This window comes from Bos grunniens, chromosome 6 (genome assembly GCF_055505025.1).
Source record: "Bos grunniens cultivar Pamir isolate PY7600 chromosome 6, Bosgru_T2T1.0, whole genome shotgun sequence".
Classification (NCBI taxonomy): domain Eukaryota; kingdom Metazoa; phylum Chordata; class Mammalia; order Artiodactyla; family Bovidae; genus Bos; species Bos grunniens.
The window spans coordinates 94,001,182-94,015,102 of record NC_141170.1 but is presented as its reverse complement, the minus strand read 5'-3'; the positions used below and the strand labels follow the sequence as shown (position 1 = coordinate 94,015,102).

Here is a 13,921-nt window from a genome sequence, read left to right as displayed (position 1 = left end):
CACTAATATTTAATATTGCTGAACATTATAGGAGAAATCTGTATGTTTGAGTCTTGAAAGAAAGTGGGACACACAGGTAACAACATTCATTTAATGAATAACTATAATTTTATTGATGTTATTAAATGTATTTTCCCTTGTATACCACAGAGTGTACTCTTATTCACCACCCTCCCCCAACACACTGAAATCTGTGTCTCTCAATTAGCAGACTCTGTCTCCCTCTGGTGAAAGTTCTCTGATGTCTCTTCTTATAAGGACACTAATCCTATCAGATCAGGGCCTCACCCTATGACATCAATTAACTTCGCTTCCTTAGAAGCCCTCTCTCCAAAGAGAACAACGCTGGGAGGGGGTTAGGGCTTCAACATGTGAACTTGGGGAGGACACAAACATTCAATTAGTAAGAAATGCCTTCTAAGCAAGAGAGATTTTTTTTTTTTCTTCAGAGATACAAGAAAAAATAGAGAGGTGGATTGCACCTTGGCAAGGCCCAGAGTTGCTGCACAACTGAGTACAGTTCCTGGGACACAGGAGGAGCTCCATGAATTTTATTGAGTGAAAGGATAGTGAATTATTCTATTACCTTTAGGTTGAGGTCTCATACAAATATATGAGGTCTCATACAAAAATAGATGCTTCTAGGACAGTTTATGGGTAATATCCTCTCTCAGGGAAGGATAGGTAAGCTGATTCTCTTCAAAATAGGCCACCTAAGAGTTCATTGAGGAAGTCACCTGTGATTATATGAATGTGCAATTATATAGAAATATGTAAGATGTACATGCATGCATGCTAAGTCATGTCCAACTCTTTGTGACCCCTTGAATCGTAGCCCACCAGGCTCCTCTGTCCATGAAATTCTCCAAGCAAGAATACTGGAGTGGGTTGCCATTTCCTATTCCAAGGGACCTTCCCAGACCAGGGATTGAACCCGCGTCTCCTGTGTCTCCTGCATTAGCAGGCAGATTCTTTACCACTCAGCCAGCTAGGAAGACTCCTTGTAAGATGCATACTAGGTGCTAATATGAAGTATCTGGAGCAAAAGTGAATGGACAGCGTGAATGGAAGAGGAGGGATGAGGAAAGAAAAGAGTCAAGCAAACTAGCAAAAGCAAGATGACACTAAAATCTGTATGATAAGATTTCATATATGTGTTTATAGAAAAGAACATATTAAAATTTAAATGACAAGGACCATTTACCTAGAAGTATATGAACATTTCTTTCCACATATAAGTCACAAAATAAACAGAGGTAAAATATCACTGTGATGGAGATGATCAAATCTTCAATTGGAAATAGCAAACCTGACTGCAAGACAGAATTAATCAAAGATAGTTTGTGAGTTCATATAAAGGGCTCCTCAAAAGCCTACATGGACTTATCTAACAAAACTATGCCAAACTGGTCTCACTTTCTCTTTTGGTCAAAATGCTAGACTGGAAAATCAACAGAATCCTATAGGCATAGTACATTTGATTTTCAGCAAAAGAGCTGAAAAATTATTCAGTAACAATTTTGTGGGTAAGATTAAGAAATAGCTAGCTTAAACCTATATATCCAGAGTGTTAAATACATCCTGTTATTATGGAAATATAGGTTTGTAATAGTTTGGTATAGATTTTCTCAAGAACTCTGTCCAGGACATTCTACCAACACCTTAACAACTTTTTTTAATTGTCGGATTTCCAAAGATGAAAAGTTGGGACTGTTCACTAAGATATGAATTATGATATTGATAGGTTAGGATAACGACTCTAAACTGAAAAGAGAAATTTAATAAAAAAACATATGAAAGTTATACACATAGGTTAAAAGAATAGAGTTAAGCAGATTTTGTTGAAGTATGTTTTGTGTGAAAGAATAAACAAAAGTAACTCGTGGGTTTGGTTGACAGCAGGCTCATTCTGAGTCATGTGTCATTCAACCCTGGGGAGTTAAAGATCTTTTTGACTACACTGCTGAACGTGTAGGCTCAGACAAGATAATGACCCATGATATTAATGGGATGCTGGTTGAGTGTATCTGAAATATTGTGTTTCATTTTGGGCATCATATGTTTAAAAGAGATTCTGACAAACTGAAATGCATGTAAAGCAGAAAATCAAAGTAGTAGAGATTCTGGAAGTCACAGCCCGTGGAGAATGGTGAAGGAATGAGGCTTTCAGTGCTGTGTGGTAATTTTCATCAGTCAAACCCACCTCTACAACACAAGACAAAGCCTGCCGGCTTAGGCTTGTCTTGGTCCTCATCCTGCTGTTCACCTTCCCTCCTCCACTTTCTGATTTTCCCAGCTTCTGACCTCATGGGAGCCCTTGTTCTTAGGAAAGGAAATTGTTTATGCGCTCATTAATTTAACATTTTTGATCATCTACTATATGCCAAGCAACTTTTCTAAGAATTTCAAGCATCAGTGAACCAAACAGACAATAATCTGAGCCCTGTGTGGGGCTAATGTTCTAGAAAGTGACAGACAATAAACAACAGTTATCATAAGTGAGCAAATTATAAGGTAAACTGAAAGTTGATAAATTCTATGGAAAGAAAAGAAGGAATAGAACAGTGTAAAGGGATTAAGGGTACTGAGAATAAGGCGGAAGCAGCTACACTCCTAAGTGGTGTTGTCAGGGGGTTGGGGGCTCATTGAGAAAGTGGCATTTGAATAAATCTTGAAGGCGTGAAGGAGATAGCCACAGGGATACACAGGGGAAAAAAACTGTTTCAGTGCCAAAGCTCTAAGGACAGTTTGCCTAGAAGGGAATAAGACAAGGAGGGGTAGCAGGACATAAGCTAGGAAGGTAATGGTGCAGGTAAAGACTTTAGGTTTTCGTCTAATTAAAATGGGAACCCATTGGAGGGTTTTGAGCAGAGGAGCAACATGATCTGACTTATATTTCTAAAGGAGTTCTCTAGCTGCCTTGTGAAGGACAGATTCTAGAGGAAAAACATAGGAGCTGAGATACCACTTAAAAGTCTATTGCAATCTTCCAGGTGAGTAATGATTCGGTTACATCAGCATTATGGCAATGTAAGGGGAGAGAAGGTAGGGCAAACAATACATCTTGCATGTTTAGATGTGAGACGAACAAAAGAAAGGAGTTTAGATTAATTAGGGTTTTCAGCCTGAGTACCTTGAAGGATGAAGCTGCCGTGGACCGAATTAGAGTGGGAGAGAGGTGCAGCTTTTAGGAGAAAGATCAAAAGTTCAGTTTTTGGATACACAAAGGTGGAGATGTCTATTAGAACTTCACATGGAGATTTCAAGTAGAAAGTTTAATATAGGAGAGATGAATGTCACATATAAATGCAAAAGTCTTTGAAAGGTAGATGGCATTTTAAGTCATGAGCCTAAGTTAGAGCATCAAGGAAGTAAGCATAGACAGAGAAGAGGATCAAGATTGAACTCTGGGGCTCTCTGATTGTGGGAGGTCAAGGACAAGAGAAAAAAGCAAAAAAGCAGGAAAGGAGAGTCTAGCATGTTAGAAAAACTACTAGGAGGGTGTGGTGCCTTAGAAGCCAAGTGAAGAAGATGGTTCAGGCAGATGAGTGTGATCAACTGTATCAACTGCTCCTGACAAGTTAAAATGAGAATCCATCCTGGGCATTAGCACCACAAAGGCATTAATGACCTTGACAAGAGCAGTTTCAGTAGTGTGGTCTGGGAAAGTCAAATTGGAGTGGGTCGAAAAAGAAATAGGGAAAAGGGAATTTAAAATGCTTGCTACAAAGGCTGCTGCTGCTGCTAAGTTGCTTCAGTCGTGTCCGACTCTGTGACCCCAGAGATGGCAGCCCACCAGGCTCCCCTGTCCCTGGGATTCTCCAGGCAAGAACACTGGAGTGGGTTGCCGTTTCCTTCTCCAATGCATGAAAGTGAAAAGTGAAAGTGAAGTTGCTCAGTCGTGTCTGACTCCTAGCAACCCCATGGACTGCAGCCTACCAGGCTCCTCCGTCCATGGGATTTTCCAGGCAAGAGTACTGGAGTGGGTTGCCATTGCCTTCTCCATGCTACAAAGGGGCAGTAGCTAAAATAAGAAGTGAAGTCAAGGGGGGATTATTTTTAAAGATGTGGGCAATAACAGAAAGTGTGATTGCTGCTAAGAATCAGGAGACAGTAAAAACTTGATCACAGTGAGAATTAGCAGTGATTTCCTTTGCTAGATAGTTGACGGGATCTCGTAAAAAGTGGAGAAATTACTTTTAATTTTGGGCACAGAAGTGTATCTATGGAAGAGGTGGGGAGGCAGCCCATGACAGTACAGATGCTCTTCATGGTTAGATGGGTCGTGGGAGTCTGCGAAAGTTCTCTTTTGATTATTTCAATTTTCCTCAGACAGCTTTGCTTTATTCCTCGACCATGACACAAATCTGTCACCCTGAATGCTGTTAGCATCACCAGGAAACACCTTCACTCAGCAGCTCATCTGCAAACTTAAGACCTCCCTGGGAACCCTGTGGGGCAACATCCTTGCCCAGTCCACCCCGGCCACCACAAGAGGGACCCAGAACACACACACAGCCGAGAACAGAGGAGACACAGCCGGAGAATCTCGAGCTGCATTTTAGTATTTGTGGCACTGCTATTTTCTGCAATTATAACAAAACAGATTAACTGTGGAAAGCCCCAACTATGAAGTTAAAAACTACATTGCTCAAACTCTCCTTTCTTTCTGTGACAATTTGGGCAAGTTAACCTATTCAGTACTCTTTTTTCATCTGTGGATAGTAGGAGTCTACACTTCCCTCTGTCTGTTCTGGCTTCCCAAATGTGGAGATTTGAGCTCCTCTTCTAGTCTATTAGATGTCCAAAGATACGCAGGGCCTGGGTATTGCAAGGATGCATGCTCATGGGGGAAACTCATGAGGTCTCAAATCATCGGCAAAGAGCAAATCTCCTCCAATAGTGAAGCAGCCAGACACAGTCACTCAGGGCTCCTGATTCCAGCTCCCATATTGGATGTTCTCACCATAGTCCACTTCCTAGGCCTTGGCTCCAGCTACTTCCTAGCCCAAGAGCAATTCTTGAACGGTTTCAGGAGGGGCACACCCATTTGATATCTGAACCAAAGCCCCTTCATTTTTCTCTTCCTCATCTCCCTTAGTTTCCCTGGTTTAATTTAAGCACAAGAGTGGTACATCCCTCCACCACTACCCACAAATTTGCCATATGGTCCCTACTGTGCTGCCAAGGGCAGAGAAGCAGAGCAGTGACAACTAAGCAAATCACAAAGCTAGAGATTCCACTCTCCTCACCAAGACCTGCCCTGATGCTTCTCCTTGTCCATCTTGATTCAGACATGTGAATTATTCGCTTTCTTCTGAAAGTTTTTTAAAATTAATTAATTTATTTTAATTGGAGGCTAATTACCTTACAATATTGTGGTGGGTTTTGCCATACATTGACATGAATCAGCCACGGGTATACATGTGTCCCCCATCTCGAACCCCTCCTCCCACCTCACTCCCCATCCCATCCTTCTGGGCTGTCCCAGTGCACTGGCTTTGAGTGCCCTGTTTCGTAATTTGAACTTGGACTGGTGATCTGTTTCACATATGGTAATATACATGTTTCAATGCTATTCAAGTGTGAATTATAATGGAACATTTTGAATCTGCTTAGAGCTAAGTCATCTGAGTACTCCCAATCAATAATTAAAATGCAAGAATGCTAATCACAGGTCCTGGTTTTCTCTCTGCTCAACCCACATCAAAATGGTATTCAGCTATTCTTTACATATACAGAGTGGAGAAACACAGTCACTGATCACTAAAGTAGTATGATTAAAAGGAGATCTCAAGGCTTCTCAAAAAATACCTCCTCTGTTTTCCTGAACATTGTTTTGTTAATGAGAGCTATATGGGTTAAGGCTTTATAGCTCCAGAAAAGTGTTAGTTGCTCAGTTGTGTCTGACTCTTTGCAACCCCGTAGACTCCACTGTCCATGGGGACTCTTCAGGCAAGAATATTGGAATGGATTGCCCTCCTGTATTGCAGGCAGACTCTTTATCATCTGAGCCACCAGGGAAGCCCATATCTCCAGAAGGTCTGTATTAACAGGAAAATGCACAACCCTGGAATAAAGTCCATTTTATTAACCAATCAAATCAAAACTTTCAAAGGGTTGGAAAAGAAAGGTCAGAAACATGAAATGAAATATGGGTTGTACAGTGGGCACGTGAGGATGCTGGGCTCCTGATAAGGGTTGTATCTCGAGGACCTGGAAACACGAGGCTCCCAAACTTAACTCTATAATTCCAATTCACTGTGCAATAAGAGAGGATGCTTCACTGATGGTGATTATGATGATGATAATAAGATAGCTTGAGCACAGAAAATAGAATCTCAAACAACCTTCTCTGGTGTAAACTACAGAATCCCCAAAGAACTAGCCTTAATTACTTGCTAAGTGCCTAGAAGAGAACTATGTAGTAAATTCTCCATATCTAAGGCCCTAAACTTTTATTTACAGTAAACACCAAGTGACAGAATGATTAGGCTGAGAAATGAAAGGAAATCATTATTTATTATTCTGGATGAAATCACTTTGGTTGGTGCTGCTTTCAGAAGAAGGCAGATTCAATCTTCTCAGCAGCTTGCTTCACCCTTTTTCTCCCTGGGCAATCTCATCCATCCCTGTGACTTCTCTCAAGCACTCTGTAATTCCTGCAGCCACCAGAAGGTTGGTGGTGGGCCATTGGGTGAGATTTCTCTGCCATGATGTCCCAGGACCCTAACATACTGAAGTGTGAAGCCAGAGGAAAAGAAATAGATGGTGGTCTGACCTATTCTTAAGAAATGTAGCATAACACCAACCTATTTGATCCATCCAGCAAAACTTCAAAACTAAAGGATGCATTGCCTGCAAACTCTGAAGGGAGTGGAGAAGGGCATGTTCAAAAAGCTAAGCCTTTCACTTGTGAAAATCTGCTAGTTTGCCCTGAAACATGAAAACTGAGAAGGAAGATTAATGTGTCATAATCAATTGAAGAACATTTTTACCTAAAAATACAACCAATACCCAAACAAAGAATATAGTAAACTCATTTCTAACTGGTAGGCACAGCAAAGACATAGCAATTAAAGTTTAAAATTATAAATTTCCAATATAAGTCAAGAATTTTTTTTTCAAGTAAGTGCTATTGTTATTTCTAGTTTTCATTCTTACACTGAAGAAAACTTCAAACTTCCACATTTTACAAACTTCAAACATGCATTATGAATGTTTTAAATTCTTGGCCTTATAACTGTGTACTATTTTCTTTTCTCCAAAACTTAACTGCTTCGGAATAATGGGCATAGGCATTTAACCACTTATTTGCAGTTAACTGGGCTTCCCAGGTGGCACTAATGGCATAGAACCCACCTGCCAATGCAGGAGACTGAGACACAGGTTCAGTCCCTGGGTTGGAAAGACTCCCTGGAGGAGGGCATGGAAACCTACGCTGGAGCATGCACTAATTTGCCTCCTTACACTCTTGTTGTCTCTGCAAGCACCTCACACAGCTCCTTACCAGCCAGCCATGGCAGCATTTGCTACTTAGATGTCTGACATTCCTCCTGTCAGGTTTATTTTTCCCAATCCCCCAACTCCCTTTTCCCTAAGTTCCTCTTTCAGTTCTAGCCACTATCCCTAGATAATATTGTCCAAATTGCATCCTTATACAAGGATTATGCCCAGATATGTAAATCACACCAGGATTCCTACTGTCCAGACCCTCACCACCAACTGCCTGTGAACTACTCCCACTAGACAAGCCCATCCCAATTCAATAAGCTCTGGTGGGAATTTATCCTATCCATCTCAAAAGATGTTCTTGTGTGATACCTATTTCCAAAATACTCTCTCAAAATCTTTATATCATCTTTAAATCTCTTCTTCTTGTCCATGGTAAATACATTTTCATGCCCATTAATTTTTTTCCTTCTCAATCAGTCTTCATAATCCTCCAACTTTTCATTTACATGAACCCTACCCATATTCAGACTCTTGCTTCTCAACTATAATCATAGTCTAACTGATTTACCGCCCCCCTGTACGTGTCCCTTTCTGAATGACCTTTCCCTCCAATCTCAAAATTAATTTCCTTTCTCACTCTTACTAAACTTCCCATGCATAAAATTAAAATCTACCCTTTGTCATCTAGCATACCTTGGCTCCAGTCTTTTATTCTAGGTTATTCTCCTACCACAGTCCCACATCCTTGTCACTTGTTGAAATAATAACTACATCTGTATTAGCCAAAAAGGACAAAATTATGTTACAGTAACAATCCTAAAACCTCACTAGCTTTCAACAAGGGTTTAGGTCTTGTTTATGATTCTAGTCTTTGGGGCAGACTGCATCTTACTCCATGCTGTCTTTATTTAAGTAAGTAAGTGTTAGTCACTCAGTCATGTCCAGCTCTTTGTGATCCCATGGACTATAGCCTGCCAGGATCCTCTGTCCATGGAATTCTCCAGGCAAGAATACTGGAGTGGGTTGCCATTCCATTCTCCAGGGGATCTTCCCAACCCAGTGATCAAACCCAGGTCTCCTGCATTTCAGGCAAATTCTTTACCATCTGGGCTTCCCTCATAGCTCAGTTGGTAAAGAATCCGCCTGCAGGGCAGGAGGACCCTGGTTCAATTCCTGGGTCAGGAAGATCCTCTGGAGAAGGGATAGGATACCCACTCCAGTGTTCTTGGGCTTCCCTTATAGCTCAGCTGGTAAAGATTCCACCTGCAAAGTAAGAGACCTGCGTTCAATCCCTAGGTTGGGAAGATCCCCTGAAGAAGGGAAAGGCTACCCACTCCAGTATTCTGGCCTGGAGAATTCCAGAGAATTCCAAGGATTGAAAATCTATGGTGTTGCGTAGTCAGACAGGACTTTCACTTTCACTTTTCTTTACCATCTGAGCCACCAGGGAAGCCCTGTCTTTATTTAAGGTTCTGGATAAAGGAGCCCTGCCTGGAACTTGACAGTCTTAGGACAGAGGGAAAAGAGGGATGGCTCTTTAAATTTCTCCCCATATTTCATTGGTCAAGGCAAGTCCAATGGCTGTGCCTGGTATTAATGGGACAAGAGTTATAATTCTCCCACATAGAAGGTCCCAACAGAGAGTGTCAGCAAATATTTTGGACAAATAACATAATCTACCACACCATCATTAAAGTACAACATAAATTCCACCATGTTTTCAGTGTTTTTCTTCTTCTAGGCCACAGTATCTCAACAGCACCACTATTAACAATTTGGGCCAGATAATTCTTAGTTGTGGGATTTGTTTGATCATTGTAGAATGTTTAGCAGCATGCCTAGCCTCAACCTACTCCAAAAGTAAAAGTGTTAGTTGCTCAGTCATGTCCAACTCTTTGCAGCCTGCCAGGCTCCTGTCCATGGGTTTAGCCAGGCAAGAATACTGGTGTGGGTAGTGATTCCCTTCTCCAGGGCATCTTCCTGCATTGCACACAGAATCTTCACTGTTTGAACTGCCAGAGAAGGGAAAGCCCCAACCTACTCCTAACCTAGCTCCAAACATGTTCACCCACCATGCCAATCAAAAATGGCTCCAGACCTTCAGAAAAGTTCCCTGGAGGGGTGAAATCACCAGCAGTCAGTGACCACTGGTCTAGTCTATGAGTCCCTAAGGAATAGGAACTGTATCTTAGCTGTGACTTAGCATCCTCATGGCACTAACTCCTATGGTACATGTTTAATCATTGTCATCAAAATAGAATTACAATTTCAGGACAAGATTTTCTTTATTAAAAAATCAAAAGCAATATTTGTCTCTCAGGTTTCTTTAGGGAAAAAACATAAATTTTAGAGACAGGAAGGCCAAAGCTTCTGGCTTCAACACTCCATAAGATTCTGGGAATGCTGCTTAACCTCAGTTTCTTCATCTTCAAAATGGGCACAGCAGCATTCCCCTTGCAGCTTTGTGATGACGAGTGGCTGCAAATTGCTTGGTGTTGGGTGTCTGCTCAGTAAATGGCAGCTATCATCATCATCACCGTCAGCACAGCATCCCTTCCTCCATAACACCCTTGAATATGAGATGTTTAAAAACCTATTTGCCCTCTTGCATAGAAATGCCAAATGTTACTCACAGAAAGAGAACAGCATGGTCCCACGAAATACCGCCTATGTTTGTTTCTCCATAAATAAGACTTGTTGTCAAGAAACTTGAGCTCAGTGCTCGTGGCTCTGCCACGAAACACATAAGCTTGGATATGAGCAACAGGTTTTTTTGCAGCACTTTCCTGGATGTCAGCAGAATCTCACAAATCAGGCAAGAAAAGTCCAAAACATATGCCCTCAGCAACCTGCCAAAAAACCAATAAAAGGAACTGTGAGTAGAGCCAAAATCAAGGAGGCAGGCAGCAGTGTGGGGCTGCAAACTCCAATACATTCACATGGAAATGCATTTCCTTTCAGTAAAAACCATTCCAACTGATGAAAAGAACCTTCATGCAGCTACCTATCATATAGGCAGGAGCTTCAAAATGACAAATGTCCTGCATTTTTTAAAAAAATACAACCATTTGGAACAAGATATGTTGACAACTAGTGGTTTTGTGGCTAGTAAGTATAACTCAGCATGGAAGAACTGGCCTTTTATAATGAAGTAACATATTGTGATGTTATCAAGACTTAGGCATTTTTATATCAAATGAAAAATATCTCTTGTTTTCTGGTTAAGAAATGAACGCATGGCATGGCAATCAACACAAGTTTAAAATACAGAAAAAAAAAAAAAAATAGCAGAGGTCTCAGTTTATAAAAGATAGGCTGTGTGTTCTTTTTTCAGAAGACTATGATCCCCTGGCTGGCCAAACGAAATGTAGAGGGTTTGCGGCTTTGTGTGTTAGATTTTTTTTTTTTTTTTTTTAACAATTGTGAGACTTTCAAGCTGGTAGGATTTCAACCGAAGGCCCTGGAGACTTAAACGCTTGAATTCCCGGCATTAGGAGCAAACGCTGCAGCAGCATCAACAGGGAAAGCTCCTGTTCCATCAGAGCTGGGATTTCAAACCAGAGGCTGTTGTGATTCAGCCTGTTTCTTCAGTGAAGCTGGGGTCAGCCGGCTTCAAAGATTAAGCTTGTTTGACCCTGCACATCAACACTCAGAACCACACTGCCTTGGCCTCGGGGTCGCAGTGTCCTAGTCCCTGCTGGCTGTAAGAGGATCCTTGCCGCCCGCTCCACCTCGCCCAGCGCCGCATCTCCTCCTCCGCCCCAGGGTACCAGACTGCGCTGTAGTAACCAAAGGATTTTTCGGCAACAAACTTGCTCCACTCAAAACTGTGTTTCCTTCACTTGCAACACTCAACCTTGATGATTTAATGAGCCCCAAAGGGAAGCCTCTGCATAGCTTACTGAATTCTAGTTAGATAATTAAACCAGATAGCAAAAATCTTTACTTTTGTAGGGGTGAAACGTAGGCTGATGTTTTATCGTGTGCAACTAACATTCCACAAGCAAAGCATTCCCAAACGTTTTTCAAAATAAATAAACATTCAGTTCCAAACTCAGAAATTAATACTTGCTTTCCTCAAGGTTCTGGGACTGTCATATGATATATTTTTTTTAAGGGTTGAGAAAGAATAAATACAGAGATCTTCATACATGCATGCATTTAGTCGGTAAATATTTATTTATTCAACACCACTCTGTGCCAGCCACTGTTCTGAGCTCCCAATAGGGAGAAACTTCTAAGGTCTCCTTTAAGTGGGGATTTAAATATAAACTAATGATAACCACAACAAACATTTATGTCCATAATTTAGGCTAAAAATAGAAACATTTCAGCCTTTATTTTTCATGTTCATTTACCTCGACCTCACTATTCCAACATGAGTAACCAGCCACTGACATGTATTGCCTTGTGTACTTTTCCCTTTATATACTTTATGACTCTTCCAACTGTGGACGATTTGCAAAGCAAATGAAAATTATTTCTCAGAAGTAGTTTTGACATAAAAGCAAAAGTGAAGGCCTAACAATATGGCTCTTTCTTCAGTGCTAATGCACTTGCATAAGGAAAGTGGTTTTAACTGAAAGTAAAAATTACTGACAGGACCTCATTGCAATTCTATTCTGGAAGACTTTGAAGGAGAATGAGACAACTTTCAGTTGTCAAAAACTTGGGAGGGAGTAGAACATTGAGACAAAAAAACTTAAGGAAAACATTTTTAAAGAGGGAAAACCTGGTTTATCCTTTTTTCTCCTTTCTTCCATCCACCCTAAAAAAAATACAGAACTTTATTATTCAGTTTTCCATTGCTTTTGTACAAATGTTTAAAAGATTGCTCAAATTACCCTATATATTTTTAATTTTCCCTTATTTTCTTTCTTTGCAAATCCATGTTGCTTGTTCTTTTGGGGAAGAGGACTAACAACATTTTTGCTGATAAAATAAGTCAGAATTAGATATTAGCTTTTTTTCTTCTTTCTTCATTCCTAATTGATTTCTTCAGGAAATTAGTGGACCCTATTGATATTCTCAAAGCAAAATTTTGATCAGTCAGTGCTAACCAAAAGTATCACAGAATAACACTAGGCTGTTCTGCACAGTGGCAGACATGAGGTGGAAACGCAAAACATTCAAGCATCTGAAAATTTCCCAAATAATTGTTTCACATGAACAAATTCTATGAATGATTAGATATGAACTTTTCACTTTTAACCTGAAGGTGTGTTTTTATAACAGTTGTAGGGCTAGAAATAAAATTTTGATGATCCTACAATGACTTCTTGAGTTTTGCTTTCTCCAAAAGGAAGACATAAATGAATTACAGTTGACTGAGACAATGATGTCATAACAGGGACTATTTTGGTGTTTTCCACTGTGGCAGGCTCAAAAGAGAAGTGGGATCCAAGAACAAACGGGATCAAGTCCCCTTTCTGGGCCGTTCTACCATGTTTCCTCTTCTCTAAATATCATTAGCCATTTTAGACTGACACACACACACACACACACAGCCCTCAGAGATGTGTTTAAGTCAGTTGTCAAGAACAGAAAGAACATTATCTTATTTTATTTAGTGACGATTTCCACTATAGAATTTACCAAACTATCTTTTGAACTGTATATTGGCCTAAATGGGGCAACTTTTGCTTTAGAATATAAACAATAACTCTCCTTTTAAAGTTTAATTTGATTGACATCAAAACTTACTCTAATGATGATGAGAATCCACACCGAGAAGCTCTCCACGGAAGACCCTGTATCCAACTCTCAGGATCTGAGTGTCAGAGAGAACACAACACAGGCCTGAGACAGGCCAGGGCGGAAACTTGAGCCCTGAGTCACAGATCTGCATGCTGAGCAGAGTCGATGTAAGTGATATAGGAAGCCAGGTGCAGTCCGGGAGAAAGGGGTTGATAGAAACAAAACTCAGGAAAGCAGATTTGCAAAGTAGGGTTAAAATTCAGGCCTAGAAGGGAAATGCAGTGAGAATGAGAAACCCAGGCAAAGGTAAATGAGGCAGACACTGTGAACACTGGATAATTAGGCTGCGACAGGAGGCAAACGTCTCAGGGGCAGCAGGAGCTGCATTCAAACTGAACACCAGAAATGTCTGTTTCAAACTATTTCCAGGCCCCACTCACTGATCAGAACACAGCCCCTGGGGTCCTGCCAGTCCAACTCATCAGTGGTTCAAAGAGCAGGCAGGAGTTTAACTGCAGCAGCAGACTCTCAGTGCAGCCCCACAGCCTCCTATCTAAAACCTTTGGGCTATATATGTTTTGCAGTTTAGAATTTTTCAGATATTAGTAAGCATGAAACAACTCGTATGGATCGCCAAAGGAATTATGCTGAGTGAACAAAGCCAATCACCAAAGACCACATAATGTACAATTCTATTTATCTAGCATTCTAGAAATGACAAACTTGTAGAGGTGGAAAACATACAAGTGGTTGCCAGGGGCTAGGGAGA

The 13,921-nt window shown here is 40.8% G+C and overlaps 1 long non-coding RNA gene across 4 annotated transcripts in view; it reads right to left on the bottom strand.

Annotated features, from left to right (window-relative positions):
* Positions 1–13,328, bottom strand: part of LOC147371030 (uncharacterized) — a 143,405-nt gene extending 130,077 nt beyond the window's left edge. For 3 of the 4 annotated variants that reach the window (XR_015165719.1, XR_015165718.1, XR_015165721.1), the window contains exons 1-2: positions 13,159–13,289; positions 10,089–10,304 (exon numbers count right to left, since the gene is read on the bottom strand). This is a non-coding gene — a long non-coding RNA (uncharacterized LOC147371030). Of the gene's footprint in view, positions 1–10,088; positions 10,305–13,158 lie in introns of all 4 variants that reach the window. The other variant, XR_015165720.1, reaches the window with a different exon arrangement.
* Between the last annotated feature and the right edge of the window lie 593 nt (positions 13,329–13,921).